The sequence below is a fragment of the Protopterus annectens genome, chromosome 2.part0 (assembly GCF_019279795.1).
Source record: "Protopterus annectens isolate FY-2018-M chromosome 2.part0, PAN1.0, whole genome shotgun sequence".
Lineage (NCBI taxonomy): Eukaryota > Metazoa > Chordata > Ceratodontiformes > Protopteridae > Protopterus > Protopterus annectens.
The window spans coordinates 710,920,640-710,939,508 of record NC_056728.1 but is presented as its reverse complement, the minus strand read 5'-3'; positions in this window follow the sequence as shown (position 1 = coordinate 710,939,508).

Here is an 18,869-nt window from a genome sequence, read left to right as displayed (position 1 = left end):
CCACAAACATATGAATATTGAAATGTGAGATACAAATGTATAGACATGTCACCGGCACATACCCACAGATTGGTCCTGATGGAACTGGCCATAACAAATGCAACACACCTGGATGCATAATGGACTACCCAGCATCCCCTCCACATCACACAACCTGCTCCCTTACCTGAACTTCCACCAAATCCAGCCATACTTGGCCTACTGGTTTGGTGCAGCCACAGCTACACATAGTGACCACTATGCATATGTAGTAGGTAGTGTCACCCTAGGCAGTTGCAGGATTGCACACTATGTACCCCTTGCATGTAAAACCTCCAGCACATTTTCATAACGCCAGAAAAATGGTCGGTATTCGTCTTGTTTTGGTCTTGCCCAATTTTTGGGATATCCCTCATGGGATACGTAACCTGTGTAAACATTAGAATGGAAGACACGAAGTCCAGTCCTGTAGATATCTGGACACAAGTTGGAATGTGCATTAGAGGTGCACGATACTGTCCAGCCCTAAATGGTCATGCATAACCTACTGCCCAGGATCAAACACCTGCCCCTGACGCACGTGTCCCGACACGAATAAGCGAGAGAATATATTGCACACATTCGCATAGTGGCACATGGTATAAGGGTGATGAAGGCACTGACGTAAACAGGATACCCCTAATACACTGTGTGAGGGACAATTAATGTGTGTGTAGGTGTGACCTGACCAACAATGGTACAATGCCAAATGTCTTGTGACCGTAGGAAATAACTATGCACCATACTGCATGTAACAGTTGCCTAAAGCGGTCATGTCAGGATAGAATAAACATAATTTGTGCAAGAAACAGGCAAACAACAAAAGTGCCAAAGGTATAAGGCTTACAGCTAGGAAACAAATGACTGTTCTAAACCTGCAGTGACTATGGCTATGTGTTGGCCCAAACAATCTGGTGTCCGCAGTAGGATTCTCATCTGTCCCGCTTTGCGAGGGACAGTCCATCGTTGGACAGTTGTGTCCTGACAAAAGACATTTTAAATGGCAAATGTCCTGGGATTGTAGGACATAATTATGTCCCATATGTTATGTAATAGAAGCAGAAAATAATTATTGCAGTATCTACAATACCTAAATGTTACAAGAAACAGAATAAGCAAATAAACCACTACAACAATAGGCTTTTATGTAGGCAAATAAGTAAAGTTCTATCCGTTGTACTGACCGTGGGTATGTGTCAGCTTGTAAAACCTGGTGTATTCCGAAAATGTCCCATCCTGGCCATTCGAAAAGTGCCAACCCTAGTCACCGGAATACAGCACAACTCATACATATAACAATGTCAACGATACCAATGGTCAGAGCATTCGCACAATAACTGACTAGACCCTTAAAAACTCACAAAGCCAGTGCCCTTTGGGGGAAAGGTGTTGAATGAGAATGACTACTTACAACAATGAAGAGTAATAGACGCATTTAACTGCAGACAATTAGTAGTATTATGAATCTGTCAACATGTTCCTAGTTAATAGTACTAATATGGTAGAAGTGTCCATGATTGTCCCTGAGTTGTCATAGCCTTGTCCCTGTCACTGTAGACACGAGTCCCCGAGTGTCAGAGAGGTCCATACACAGAAGTACACCAACCAACTGTCCCAGCTGTTGACAAGACTATTGCATACCTGTAGTGATTTCATAACAGATGTCCAGAATAATATTCATTTGTATGTATAAATTAATGAAATAGTCAAATGGGAAAGGAAACCACCCCCCTAACCTGCATTATGTAGTGGAACCACTACCCACCCTAAATTATGTAGTGTCAACCCAATAACGTGGTCAGAGGTGCCCAAACACCTGCGTCCGTAAACACAGGTAGAATGTTAAACTCTGGACTAACTCTGTCCATGTGCTACATCTGATCTTTGAACAGTGCCAGGGCAGTGATAGTTACCAGTCAGCCGAGCATAAACCCGGACCAGCACATGAACACCCTGACAATCAAACATGCGTATGTGCGAGGACTATAAGCATAGGAGTTATGAATATCCTTGGAGTGAGTAGACTTGCAGCATGGGTCCAGAGCAGTAGGAAACAGGGAATGTCCTAATTGTAGTACTGCGGTTTTCCCAGCAGGAGAATGGATGCCTGCTGTGTAAGGGAAGCGGTGAGGCGTATGTCAGAGTAGCTATGAACCATGGGTATACATATAAATGAGCCAGAACACCAATAGTGTAGTGGTTACAGCATCTGCCCAATGTAAAGGCATTCCCAGTGCAAGTACGACTATAGCATATATTAATTGTGTAATGAATGCCTCTGTGCTGTAAAGCCAACATTTATACATGTAAAGGTGACCGCGTTCGCATGGGTCCGTTAACCGGATTCCATCAAAGTGGTACTGTCATAAGGAATAAGGCACATGTAATCCTAAAGACGTGCCTGTAAACATATGTAACTTAGAATAAGTAGATGCAAGTGGGCCTGCGTGGATGTATGCAGCTATTAGCATAGCAAATGTATGTTGTCTTCTACAGCTGTAACTTTCATATATATATAGTTAGATAGATGTGTGTATAGATAAATATCCACAGACATAACAGAAATATGCAATTATATAGCTACATATCTATCTATATATGCACATATATATATAAATATATATATATATATATATATATATATATATATATATATATATATATATATATTAGGAACGCTGAAAGACAAAAGCAAACCTAAGGGTTGTGAAGGGAATCCAGAGCAAGTTAGGAATTATGAAGTGCTCGCAGGGTATGTCACATAAAGCTGCACAAATGTGGGTAGAGCACCGCTCTCCACACCAGAGGCAGAGCTATACCAGTGGCCATAACATCGTCGAAGTGCTACGTCAACATTGTAAACAGACGGAATGTAGGACATGTTGCGACCACCTACACTTGTAACCCGCAAATCGATCGTAATCCATAACACCAGGAAAGGCACATATGTGCAAATATGAATGGATGGTGAGCCTGTGAATACACGAGGCAGTACAAAATATGTGTAGGGCCCCAACGCTCATGAGAGGGCAATGTGCAAAGGTGTGTCATGGCTGCGATATCAGGTGTATAATGGCTGTTATGTGGGGAAACTCAACACCATGGATATGCGAGTATGGACACAGGAGTGATAGGTTATGTTGCGCCGGGTGCAATGGAGCGGCTCTTGGAGGTCAGCTAGTATGTAGTTGCGATTCCCAGATAGAGCGTCGTTTGCGTGGAGACATGCGTGAATGGGCGTATCGTTGTCAGACGTTGTGCATCAGGTCTGGCAGCCCGGCACGTAAAACCTATACGCCACCCATGAGTGGAACGGAATTCTGCTGTGACACCCCCAAACCGGGAAAAGCAGAAAGACACAACTACATGAAGACAATAATTTGTCGACGTACAGTCACAGTAACACAAACACACATCCTATCAACAGTAATAATATGAATGTGTACAGAAACAAACACAGTAGCAGGAATAGGCTGCGCATACGAGGAATAGGTTGAATGACACTATCACAACCCAGTTAGCAGCGGCAACCCAGACATGAAAAACTTGCGACATCTGTCCACTGCATAACATGCAATATACTGAGCACAAGTTCACTGGAGTGAAGTGTCGGTGTCAGAATGACTAAGGCAATAGTATGCTGTTGAAGCAGGGATAAAACCAATATGCATGTGTAAGTGTCCATGTCCGGGAAATGCATAGGTTAACGGACACACAGATGTATATATAGATAAAAACGTATATATACACATAGCTATATTAATTTACATACACATATATATCCATACGGATATATATGTATATATATATATATATATATATATATATATATATATATATATATATACACAAGGATATACTACGGATATATATAGATATATATATATATATACACACAAACAACAGGTAGTGATATATACACATACACACAAAACAAACTATATGTCAGTGTTGATATACACATTCACATAAATAGGTTACTTCACAGCAATTAGGGGTAACATATTTACAGCCCAGGCATTTGTGACTGGGAGGTCCAATAAAGAAACGTTGTACCCCCCACATCGCCCAGCTAGGCTGGACAGACATACAGACAGGCAATACAGATCAATACACTGCCGCTGTCCAAAACACCAGTAGGAAAGGACAAGTGGGAGAGTTCTGCAAGGTCTACACTTTAAACATGGATAACAGTGTCCCTTGCGGGACCCCAAAAATTCAGGTTATGAAAGAATCTGCTGACACTAATACGAGCAGGATGTAGGTGTACATGGAACAGTAGGTTGTGCAAGTGTGATAATACATGGGTTGACAAAACGTACGACATGTGTCCCGAGATGGGGAGAGTGGGCAATGTGTAGGGGTGTGCTCATACCCCAGCTGAGCTCGCAATAATTATTTGTCATGACTGCTGTAGAGGGGTGCCAGGTAGGTGGACCATGGGTATGCATTAATGGGTTTAAGTGTGCAGGTGCAGGTTGGCAGAGATGTAGTAGGCCTGCCCAGTGGAAGTCATTAATATTCCTATGTGGGCATAGCATACACCTACACCTCCCAAACCTGAAGAGCACATCTACCGGATAGTTTGTAAACCATTGGGGAATACATAGAGACCTACACAGTGCCGTGTACCCGATTAGCATGGACGTCCATAGTTATGTATCAGAATGTAACAAAGTCCAACTAAACACTGCCAGAACTACTGATATTAGGTGAACAGGTGGCGGAATACAGGTAATGACAGATGACAACATGTATGAGTCATAAGCGGCATGTACCTCGACAAACGTGAATGAATACATATGTTCTGTGACTGTGAATGTGTCTGGTTAATAGAACCAATCGTCTAAATGTGTCCCGCAGGGTGTTATGCATTGTTCCTGATACGGTGTTCAGTCACACCCACTGGTATGTGAGGTCTACTACTGACGGAAAGTGCATAAGTTGCTGACCACCTCAGGTAGATGATAGCATAATAGAAGAGGTTAAACACCCGTACGCCTGTGAGGGACACACCCGTCTGGGCAGTTGTGTCTTGCAAAATGACAGTTATGGCACATGGCCTGTGCATACCTCTCAACTGTCCCTGATTTTCAGGGACATCCCTGATTTTGACTCAAATTTTAACTCTGCCCCTCTTAATCCCTCCTAAAACTAGTGACTTTTGGAGGAAAGGTGGTGAATTACACTTAATGAATAATGACAATAATTAAGAGTTATAAACTTCATTTACTTCAGAAAATGTGTATTAATTCATATGCTCTGATTCTGTCAATGTTTCAAGTTAATAGCACTAATATTTTAAAAGTGTCCCTAATTGTCTGAGTTTTTCTTGACTTGTCCCTGATTCTGTTGAAATTTGTCCCCAATTGGTTGAGAGGTCTGGGCCTGTGAGTTCGGGAATGGAGGCTATATAGTGTGTGTAATGGTGTCAGATATCAATTTGTTGTATCAGTAACAGCTACATGTAATAGGAAACAGTATTATCAATTATAATGCTACATGAATAACCTTAATGTATGCAAACCGTGGAGGTCGTCCGTGTACTACTGGCTGTAGGTCAGACCTCTCAACCAATTGGGGACAAATTTCAACAGAATCACGGACAAGTCAAGAAAACACAAGGACAGTCATGGACACATTTAAAATGTTAGAGCTATTAACTGGAAACATGTGTTACTCTGGCCGTGTCATATGAGGAACACGCATATAATATGATTATGTCACTGGACAGGCCGCCGAGTCCGTACAGTCGAACGGCTGCCATCGCAAAATGGTTACACATACCCGATACTGTAGTCATGTAGTCCGATGTAATACGCAACACAAGGGATCACACACACCCAGCGTGAGTGACAAATGTAAGCGGAAATGTCGGAGAATGAGCGAGCGGCTGTAAGCGTGTTTGTCTACCAGTATGCCAGTAGTGTCCTGTCAAAGAAATGTGGAGTGTAAATGTGTATAAGGTGCTGTGACCAGAGGTCAGCAGTGCTTAACACTGTGCAAACCCATGCACAACAGCTCCCACCTGCTGGACTGTACCTTACCCGGTTTGTATCCAAAGGTGTCAGCCTGTCCGCAAACAAAGAACTGCCCTATACACGTGATGGTAGAAGTACCCTGCGCACATAGCTCATATGAATTAACATTAATAGACATAGACAATAGACCGCAAACACCATACAGCGCAGACATCCAACAGTATAGCAATGTACTGGCAGATATGTCCGGACCACTGGTGTGTGGATGCCTGGCAGTCCTGTGTTTCAGTGTGTGAGCATGCCCAGTATGACTGCTATGCATGTTGTAGACTGACAATACCGTCATGTGTGTGAGCATGCAAAGTATGGTCAACTGTATTTCATGTGTCATATGTCCAGATAGTTAGTACTGTGTTGCTGAACCCTCCATTCTACACAGACAGGTGACATGCTGTGTCTGCAGGATAGCTAATGGTCATGTGGCATTGACAGTTGCTACATGTCTATATAGCGTGGGGGGACATGCAACCACATCCACAGTCCTACACAGCACCATGGGTGGTGCACATGACTCTCACATGTGTAGGTGTGATGGGGGGCACAGCCAACAGTTGTATACATCTGCTGCTACTGTACTGGTCTGCCGGGTACTCCATGTCAGTGTGTGGACTTACCTAAATTGCTGGTTGGAGGAATACCAGGGTATGTCAGTTCCCAGCATTAATTACCAGCACAGTGGTGTTGGACGTCCTATTACACATCCTACATCAAACAGCCTGGCCTGCTGTTGTCTGTGCGTGTCATAGGGGGTTGGGGTCAGTCATTGGACATATCCATAGGCCATCGTATATCATTTGTCTGTTTTGGTCCACATCTGTCCAGCTGCATGGAACGTGTGCGGGCTGTACAGACACACATGATGGTCAGACCATAATCTGCAGTGGGTTAGGACACCCTGTGTACTACAGCCTACCATTGTGACCCCCGTATGTGCTACAGAGGTCATGGTGCCACTATGGATGTGTACTATCTGCTGCCCTAACATTTGGCTACCACAGTCACTTGTATGCTCACATACATACCAGAGCAATGGGTAAGCACACATTCTAATACAACTGCCACTTGTTAGGTCAATAGACATACCCTGGTTGTGTTATGGACTGGAGGACGGTGCTGGAGTGCTGCCTATGTCGGATGCACACAGTGCACCTCCCATACATGGCCAAGCACAGATACTGTCATGTTTGGCATCCATTGTACTGTGTGCTGGTCAGAGAGGGGAAATCCGTGGGTACCTACTGTGTCAGTGCATATGCCTTGTGTTGCCTCTTTGCCAAGGGCAGGTCATACTGCACACGGGCTGTCGCCGACTTTGCCCTACTCAGGTAGTTCCTTCACCAAGTCACACTGTGCCTGTACAGGCCTTGGAGTGGTGTTGGTCTGTGTGGCCCTGCCCTATGCTGTTCCTGCAGCAACTGTTACTGCAGGATAACATTGTGTAGCATAGCAAATAACATAACAACATGTATGCATGTAGCTTGTGAATACTGCAGAGCCCCAACAGATGTGTCTGGATACCAGAACTGTGAACCAAGCATCCCAAACACATGCACATGTATATGTCTTGCCTGTGAATCCGCCTCAGTATGGTGTGAGTGTTCAGGTGTGTGTGCATTGCTGATGGGTGTTATAAACCACTACACCAGTGTTTACCTAGCACCCCCACTAGGAGACTGTAGGGGATGTCCACATAGGCATTGGTGTGCTACAGCTGTGTCAGATGCCATATATCGGGCACATCACAGCTTCCAGGGCAGACAGTACACACATTCAATCTCATGCCCTGGCCATTGCATAGGGTCTAGCTGTTGGAGGGTATGCCCCTGCACTGACTGTAAGCCCTACCCTGCTCCCCGGGTGGTGCTACGTGTGCAGGCTATAGCACTCAGTACCCCAGGGTACTCATCCATGTGGTTGAACAGATTCATATTGCTGGTCCACTAATCACGTGTGTGGAGGACCTGTATGTGCTCACTAGCATGTGTTGACATGGTATCTGTGAACTGGTGCAATACTCTGGATGCAGATGCCTGTGAGATACCCATGATATCCCCAGTTGTGCTGTGTGAGGTACCTGTGGCTAGTACACCTAGGCCAACACATCCCATGGTATCCACTGTGATGCGTTCCCCTCGGCCTGTTTGATGTGTTAGGCACAGGTCAACAAGCTGCTGTAGGAGATCTCTGTCCACCCCATAGTGCTCCAACATCCCCAGTCCATGTAGACCCTGGTAAGTCACCCTCGGTCTATAAAGTCTTATGTCACCCCAGTAAGGGTTGTTCGGCAGCATACACATCCGCACTGCCCCAGCCTCCTGCACATGTTGGTATATGCTGCCTGCTGCAGCCCGTGTCATTTGGTCAGACTGTGTCATGAAATGTCCCTGCAGGTACACACCGGTGGTGTAGAGTGTGGACAAAACATGTGTGTATGCTGCTTGCTTGCATTAATGTACTGTTCATGTGCGAGCTGGCCATGTCATCAGCTGATTGTGCTGATCAACACCTGTTTGTGCAGCTAGTACACCCTGACTACCCCACCACTGCTGTCATCCCTTCCAATGTCACCAGGCAGGTATAGACACACCCCTAGCTTAGGTTTGCTAAGGCAGGAGCAGTCCCGAGGCACAGTTCTGCAATGTATGTACAGTATGCCTGACCCCCCCTCCCATGCTGTCAACTATATGCGCGACCTGCACCTGGCTGACTACACACATACACTCCAGGGACTAGCAGCACACCCTGGTGATAAATGTGATACACCATAGTCAACCTCATCTGCATAGTTTAGTCTTCTAATGAATAGTTATATGACCCATACCGAACCTCCAACATATTAACCACTGCTCAGTGTCGCTCAGATCCACACACAACTGGCAACAGGTGCCTTACCATCACCATATTCGATGTCCCATGGTCTTCCCAGCAACAAAATAACCGGTGTCTACATGACTACAACCCGTCGCCCTGCACACCACAGATGATGTGCATTAACACCACGCCATGGTAGATATACATAGATCCCAGGTTATCAAGTACAGATCATCCGGCGCAAATAGTCAATAGTGCTGATGTCCCCAGACATATGTTCACTTCCATGTCCACCTCTACATCTACATATATCACATATATTATTTGTAGACATATATACATGGACATATATATATATACATATATATATATATATATATATATATATATATATATATATATATATATATATATATATATATATATATATATATATACATACACACATATACATGTACACACATATGTAGATATGGCATTTATATCACAGCAGCGAACCACATGACAGTAATGCATTAGACAGGAATGGAAAGGAAACTACATGTGCCACCTGCATCATGTAGTGTTGTTAATATCAAGGCACGTGTATTATGTTGCATCACACGGGTCAGACCATAGCAAGGGTAAGAGTAGGGCTGCTGACAGTTACTCACCAGACCTATTGGTGACTGTATGTGTTGACAACCCAGTGTCTTGGCAGAATATGCGGGCTGTGGACACTAAATAGGTCAGCAGCAAAACAAACTGGACACATCCTGCAGCTAGCCACCCACAGATACCAACACATATGCTATAACTGCCAAACACACACCTGCCATGCCCTAGAATCGAGCATCTACCTGTCTAGTCTACCACACTACAGCATTATGCAGTAACAGAACACGCTACCGAGTTCCAGCATCACTGCGCTCCCACAGGCATACTTTTAGGCAGATGACATCATCCGCAAAGGCAAAGACACTGATAGGGAATGTGTGTGGTGTGAGCCATCTAAAAGCATTACTCTGTCCCCAGGCAGCTGGAAACAGACACACACACACAGCAGGGCTGGGAGCCGAACATATACCTAACTACCTGATCACACTACAGCATTACGCAGTTACAGAACGCACTACCGAGATTACTGAACATAGCACTCCCAGAGGCATACTTCTAGGTGGATGACATCATCCACAAAGGCAAAGACGCTGATAGGGAATGTATGTGGTGTGAGGCATCTAAAAGCATTACTGTGTCCCCAGGCAGCTGGAAACACATGCACACGGCAGGGCTGGGAGTCGACCATACACCTAAATACCTTATCACACTACAGCATTACGCAGTTACAGAATGCGCTATCGAGATTACTGAACACAGCACTCCCAGAGGCATACTTCTAGGTGGATGACATCATCCGCAAAGGCAAAGACGCCGATAGGGAATGTATGTGGTGTGAGGCATCTAAAAGCATTACTGTGTCCCCAGGCAGCTGGAAACACACACACACAGAGGCACACACTTGGCAGGGCTGGGAGTCAAACATACACCTAACTACCTTATCACACTACAGCATTACACAGTTACAGAACGCGCTACCAAGATTACTGAACACAGCACTCCCAAAGGCATACTTCTAGGTGGATGACATCATCCGCAAAGGCAAAGAAGCTGATAGGGAATGTATGTGGTGTGAGGCATCTAAAAGCATTACTGTGTCCCCAGGCAGCTGGAAACACACACAAACACACACACACACACACACACACACACACACACACACACACACACACACACACACACACACACACACACTTGGCAGGGCTGGGAGTCAAACATACACCTAACTACCTTATCACACTACAGCATTACACAGTTATAGAACACGCTACCGAGATTACTGAACACAGCACTCTCAGAGGCATACTTCTAGGTGGATGACATAATCCGCAAAGGCAAAGACGCCGATAGGGAATGTATGTGGTGTGAGGCGTCTAAAAGCATTACTGTGTCCCCAGGCAGCTGGAAACACACACACACACACACAGAGGCACACACTTGGCAGGGCTGGGAGTCGAACATACACCTAATTACCTTATCACACTACAGCATTATGCAGTTACAGAACGCGCTACCAAGATTACTGAACACAGCACTCCCAGAGGCATACTTCTAGGTGGATGACATCATCCGCAAAGGCAAGGACGCCAATAAGGACTGTATAGAGAGTGAGCAGTCTGAAAGCATATTACTGTCCCAAGGTAGACGTAGACAAACACACGGCAGTGGTGTGATCGGGGCAACTAAATATCTACAGAGCACTACAACAACACTACAAAGATACGGGACACACCACAGACAGTACACTCTTCAAGACAGTCAACCAGTGTGTTCAATGTAGGCATCCATCGTGACATTGAAAATGGACATCTGTTGCCTGGATGACCACCATCGCTATACAGGATGTCAATGGCCATGCCCATACACAGAGGCACATCACCGACACAAGGTGTCACTGGGCATGCCCACAGGCTTAGTATCACATGTCCATTTGGAATATACTGTGTGTCCATCTACACAACTGCGTACTGGGCATGCTCACACAGCAGTTGCAAAGGCCCGTCTTGCATTCACATGGATTCTAAACATGGAAGGGCACAGTTTGGAATGTACTGTGTGTCCATCTACACAACGGCATACTAAGCATGCTCACACAGCAGTTGCAAAGGGCCGTTTTGCATGCACATGGATTCTAAACACGGAAGGGCGCAGTTTGGAATGTACTGTGTGTCCATCTACACAACGGCGTACTGGGCATGCTCACACACTTAGTAGTAGCAAAGGGCCATCTTGCATGCACACGGATTCTAAACACGGAAGGGCGCAGTATGGAATGTACTGTGTGTCCATCTACACAACGGCGTACTGGGCATGCTCACACACTTAACAGTTGCAAAGGGCCGTCTTGCATGCACATGGATTCTAAACATGGAAGGGCACAGTATGGTGTTACTGTCCCCACGTACATGAAAGCCACTCACATGTACTGACCAGTACACACTCAGGAGCCATCACAGATGTCTCATGTGCAGACCACAGAGGTACACACCACAGTCTACAATGTAGCCCTCAGACATCACCATGTCATTGGACCAGCAATACACAGCCATACATTACCACAACACCATGTGACTCATGACCAGTGGACTGTACATAGGTCTACAGCAACTGTGCAGACTACACATGTACCAACAGGGTTCCATCATGTGTTATGCATTGCAATGATACCACTGTACATAACCAGGTCGGCTCTACACATACCAGGGGCCCTGGGTCTTACACAGCTGTGACAGATGACTGTCGCTGTACACCAAAGAACACACATGTTTGGATATGACATACATGTAATCGCAGTGGATATGTGCATGAACCACACACACAACACATATGTACATAGCATAGCTTTTGCTGTCCTCTGTGCAGACAAGTGGCTACAGCAATCACACGCACATAAATGGAAGGTGGGTCCATGGCTGTTGAATGCTAACATTACATGAGGTAGCAATGTTGACCGAGGACACATTCCCTCTGTACTAGTTACCCATGACACCCATCATATCACACAACAGTCCATGTGTTATGTATGTCATCACACATGTCCACCAATTGCAATGCATACAAACATGGCTACATGACAGGCATGTAGGACCAACACACATGTACAATTTGTAGTGTGCATGCAGCTACCATGCATGTGCAGTAGCTGATGTATGTAACTCATCTGTGCCCAACTACAACATGCAGTTGCAATGCAGCCCCATCATTGACACCTGTATATGGTGACATACTGACAGAACGGTAGGATGTACATCAGGTATGGATGGATGTTTGTACATAAAGTGGTGATCCACCTGTGCAGATGGATGTTTGCCGGGGATGGCTCACAGGTGTGTCACACGCCATCCTACCATTACATGTGCAAACAGTATGCTATGTTACTGTTACTTGACAGTGAAGACATAAAACCTACACAGCGGTCAGGTGTTACTGACTGTAAGTCACTTGATACCTGTAACACTTACATCCTCCCATGTGCATATAGCAGCACAATTGCCGGACGTAGCTTTGGTACACATAATGCGGCCAATACTGCTGCATGTCTGTCAGATGTATCATCATTTAGCAGGTGTATCATTCACAGTACTGCCATGGGTGTTTACTTGTGTAACCATATATGCCACATACGGTGGGGAATACATCCCAATTGTTACACACCCCTGTACACTGTTGTAGAGATCTGTACATACTGCAGTGTGGAAAGCATGACATAGGCAGGGGTGGTGTGTGTATCACACACATATCAGCAATCTGTATGTGAATGACATTTGTGGTCTCCACAGTGTGTGTTTGTGTATGTATGTATGGCTGTCTGGTGCATGGAGTGAGGGTGTATGCTACCATACAGAACACACAGGATCCCTAACCAATCATGGTGATGCAGTCTACTACCCTGTTGATGCCATCAGTCTCAGCCGTACTGGCTACCTGTACATGTTCTTTCTCTGTGTCGCGTCGTGTGGGTGCACAGTACTGTGAGGGTGATGACCACATAGGCAGGGGTCCTCACCTCAACACTATGGGGTGTGCGTTATAGTGTTGTTGACCCCGTGAGTGTGGGCATGTTCCTGTAATGTGACAGGGTATTACTGCTACACAGTGAGGCCTCATGCTATCAAGTGGTCTCTAACGTTATTATCGGCTGGACCACTGTGTACAATCCCTGCACCATGTCAACATACCTGTGATGTGACCTGGTATGGATTTCACATCTCTAGCCACTGTAGCCCATTAAACTGCCCACATGCTTCTGGATCAGTATATGTGTGGACATCTGTGGTATGTTAGCCTTTCCAACAGTCAGGTTGAGGCTACGTATAGCATGCTGATATTGCCATACGTGCCTGTGAGTACTCCACAGTTACACATGGGAGACTGCAAACACTGCTACCTGTAGGCACATGCAAGTAGACCATAAGGAGGGAACCAGGGCATCATTACCAACATGCTGTTACTGTTGTTACCGAGACACATACTGTGAACATATAACAATGCATGCTAAACCTGTACTACATGGTATGTCTGGTGCGTGTCAACAGTACACAACTAATGTAATATACACTTCTCTCACTATTCTTACACAACTAATGTAATATACACTTCTCTCACTATTCTTACACAATTAATGTAATATACACTTCTCTCATTATTCTGTTCACCCTGTGCATCAGACCATTTGAGCATGTCCCTGCACTGATGGTGTGGATGACAGGGATGCAGCACAGGCTTCATCATATGCACAGGTTGATAATGTTTGCCAGGGGCATAGGCTGCACCAATGGATGATATCACGTGTGTGGGTAAGGGCCGGTGATATGATTGGACATGTTTGTTCAGTATGCATGTGGGTGTTGTGGTGCCCTACAGATGTGTTTGCTGTGTGCGTGTATGTGTGCACACAGTTCTGCCTTTTGTGAGGCCTACACAGGGGTATTATTGACAGCTCCAGATTGTACAGACCAGGTTGTACAGCTCACTGTGTCCGGCCACGGCCACGTGACCTGTGCCTGCCAGGGGTTTCACGGGCACTACCAGGCGGAGGTACAGATAGGCTACTGTCCAACGACACATGTCCACTGGAACCGTGTCCCCACTGGGAACATCCAGGGCCACGTCCACGTGGCCTGCTGTATCCTGGTATGGACAGCGCAGCACCAGCTGCACTGCTACTGCTACCGGCACTATGGGAGCGGGCATGTGAGGTGGCACGCTCACGTTGACCTGCACTAGGTGGTGTAGCTGGCCTATGTCCACATGGCCTATGCCTCACTCCTACCAGATGTTCCAGCACAGACAGCTCACGCTCGCGGATTGCCATGCCACGGTCAAGGATTCCAACCATGTTACCCAATCGCCTGTCCAGAACATCAGCAATCTGCTGTTGAGCATTTGCCAATGCCTGGATGTTGTCTTTTAAGGTACGGATAGCAGCCCTCTGCAGCCTCTGCCCTTCTCTGTTCTGCCATTCAGCACGTGCCTGTGCTGCCATTTCAGTCTGGAACACGCGTCTGGTGATATCAGCTGCTGCACTCTGTCCTGCAGGTGCATGTCTGCCAGAGGTCCTCCTATGAGCAGCACCGGCCACATGCCTGTGTGGCATATCTGCAGTCATTACACTGACACCATGGTATGGAGACACACCTAATGTAGCCACCAGGCGTTACTGTTCCACGCTAACAGACATTGACTGTCCTTCCTCTATGGCCACTGGTGATGCGGTATGTGTTGGCAGCAGAACTGTGTGCGGGGAAGAGGGGGACATAGCTGGGATGGCAACCATTGGCACAGATTCAGCCCCTGACAACCCTGCCTGTACCTCATGCATATGTTCATCACTGCTAGTATCTGTGGGGACACTAACATCAGATGGACCGCAGCAGGGTAATGCACCTACATCACCTGTGAATGCAAAGAAAGACTCTAAATTACAATAGACACACACACTCACACAGACACACACTCACACAGACACACACTCACACAGACACACACACACACACACACAGACACACACACACACACAGACACACACACACACAGATACACACACACACAGACACACACACACAGACACACAGACACAGACAGACACACAGACACACACAGACACACACTTACCAGCACTGGGCAATGCATATTCCCGCTAATGTGTGCTAAAGATGATCTGATGACCTGCATCTGACATGCATTATTCGTGCCTTCGGGATTACGTTACATCCCTTGCAGGACATGGGACCGGGAACATGCACGACGGTCACTGCATTTACCACTTGGCCATCTGGGATTTGTACACATGTTATGACATTTTGTATGTGGAGTATACTACGGCTGTTACTCCATACTGCACTCACATGGGTAACTCATTTAGTTTACATATGGATGAGTCCAATTAATGGTATGTCCATGTGATGTTTACTGGATGTGCTCCAGCATTGGGTATGTATATCACAGTGAGCCACACACGATAATGTGCTACACCTTCAAACGACCGTAGGTGGAGCATGCTGGGGTGATGAACACCTGTCATGGGTACACCCCATGCCTTGACACAACATCCATGATTACATTATGTGGAGCCCCTCATTGACACAGCAGGGAATCCGTGCAGAGTGTGTGGAGAACAGTGCTTACACACATGTGATCCTGCAATTGCCTCTGCTCCACTGAGCGACAGTTGGTTACTCGATGTTGTGACGACAGCAGACACTGTTTGCCTTGTTTGGTGTATGGCCTCTGACAATTGGGCGTGTACCTACCGATGTACCTAGGAACCTATACACACAGCACCAACATATGCTGATAGGCACATGTACTGTTCAGGTGTTGACATTCCTTGTTCCAATAGCTGTTGTGTGTACAATGTTTGAGTTCTGCCTATGTAGGATCCACACAGTAGGCCACCTATACATTACAATTTACAGGTGATCGTGTGTGTGTGCCATCCATTTTACTGTGTGTGCAGGTGGAGAGGTGTGTCAGTCCATAGGGGCCTACACTGTCAGAGTATGTGCTATACGTTCCCTCTTTGCCAAGGCGTAGGCATATTGGGCATGCCTCCGTCTGCCTACTGGGGCTAGCACATGGTGTTTGTGGTCTGAATCCCTCTGTGCCTGTGATGGCCTTGGCAATTGCGGTGGGCTATGAGGGCCTTCACCATTTTGTCCCTGCTGCAGCTGTTTCCGCAGGATCATATTATGTAGCATGGCACATACTATGAAGATGTGGGCACACGTCCCTGGAGAGTACTGCAAGGCTCCACCAGATGTGTCCAAGCAACGGAACCGTGATTTCAGCATCCCGAACACACGCTCTATGATGATTCTGGTTTGTGCGTGTGCCTCATTATGGCGTTCTTGCATGGGTGTGTGTGCATTTCTGATGGGTGTCATCATCCACGGCTCCAGTGCATAGCCAGCATCCCCCACAAGGTGGCCATGTGGGATGTCCCCCCTGACAAATACCTGATACAGTTGTGAGGCATGCCAGATATGGGAGTCATGGTAGCTTCCAGGGCTGCCAGCACACACATCCATGATAATGCCCTGGGCATTGCACAAGACCTGGCAGTCGATGGAGTGGAATCCCTTGCGGTTTATGTAGTGCCTACCATGCTCACCGGGTGGTGACTTGATATGTATGTGCATGCAGTCTATCACACCCAGTACCTCCGGGTAGTGTGCCACATGGTGGAAGTGACGAATATTGCTGGCCAACTCCTCCTGAGTTCGGGGGAAGTATATATGCTCATTGACATGTGGTAACATGGCATCCAAGAACTGGTGTAGTACCCTGGATGCTGATGCCTGTGAGATCCCCATTATATCTCCAGTTGGCCTTTGAAAGGTACCTGTGGCTAGTATTCGCAAGCTTACACATACCTTCGTGTCCACTGGGATGGGTTCCCCTCTGTTGTTTCTGGTTCTCAGGCATGGCCGGCACAGCTCAACTATTTTCTGTAAGATGTCCCAGTCCACCCTGTAACGCTCTACTATCTCCAGATCATGTAGCCCCTGGTAGGTTACCCTTGGTCTGAACATTCTTCTCCTCCTCTGGGGCCTGTGGTGGTTGTCAGCATCATCCTCCACAACACCGTCAGTCTCTAACACATGGTGATGAATCACAGCTATGGCAGCTCCCAACATGTACATTTTAAAAGTTCCCCATGTGTTTACACCTATGGTGCAGTGTTTGGGAATACACAGGTGTGTGTAGGGTGCTTTCACACTTTATACTATTGTGCTGTGAACACCGATGATGTCATGGGGTGTGTATGTACAATCGTAGCTACAGGGTATCTTATGTGTTTTACTACAGGAACTACTATTGTGGTGCCTTTGGTGTTGAATTACATTTGGCTGCCGTGGATTACCTCTTGCCCTTCCCTTTACATTTCTTCACGTTTTACCTACCATTTTCTGGCATGCATCCAGCAGCCTGCTTTCATTTGTACTTTCCTAGACCTGGCTTATCTTGCGTAATGTGTTCTATTGCTGGTCTACTGTAGGTTTGCTTTGCTCTGCTATGACAGTTCTCCTTTCTTTGCAATCCAACGCCTCCCATATCCTGTTTTGCAGGTTTCTGTGAGCAGACTTGTCAGCTGCCGTCGATTGCCCGCTGTGAGTTAATAGGTGTTAATTGCTCAGTTGTACTCCAATTACCCTACTGCGGCATTTCCTTCTTTTCTTCCCCTGACCTTCCTGTTAGTGCTATGGTTCGCAGCACGTGCATCCACTTACCGGGTTTCAGGCACGTTTTCATCCCCATACACATGCGCTTTCGGGCACCATATGTACTCTCAACTAAACGATTCTATACCTACCTCCCCACCCCTGTCCTGCAGCTTTGCTTAGCAATGGCCAGGCCAGATTTGCATTGCTCTAATGTGCTTACAGCTATTGTGGCACACCCCACTGCTGATGTCATGTATACCTCTGAGCCACTCCTCAGTGTTATAGCGCTGCACCGTATGGTACATCTTTAATCCAGCGGGACGTTTGCGATTCAGTATTACCTGCCTCATTTACATGGCATTGACTACTAATTCATAGTTACCGCGCTGAACACTGTCACAGACCCTTAGCAACCCTTGCAGCTTGGTTGTGGTGTACCATGCATACCATTGCATATTATGGTGAAATCCTGATTTGTATTACATTGCGATTTTATGACATTTGTATATATTTTCTTTGTGTTCCAGTTTGCGCACACATGGCCTGCGGTTGTACTTTGCGTTACTGTGGACATGACATTAAATGTTTTTTAGGTGTTGTGCATCTTTTCTTATGCCATTGGCTGTGTATATAGCCATTGGCATATGTTAACTTTGTAATACATGAGTCTGGGCCGCTTCCATAGCTCCGATGTTCTGTTTGGGAAAATGTAAACCATGTTTTTTGGTTTACATTT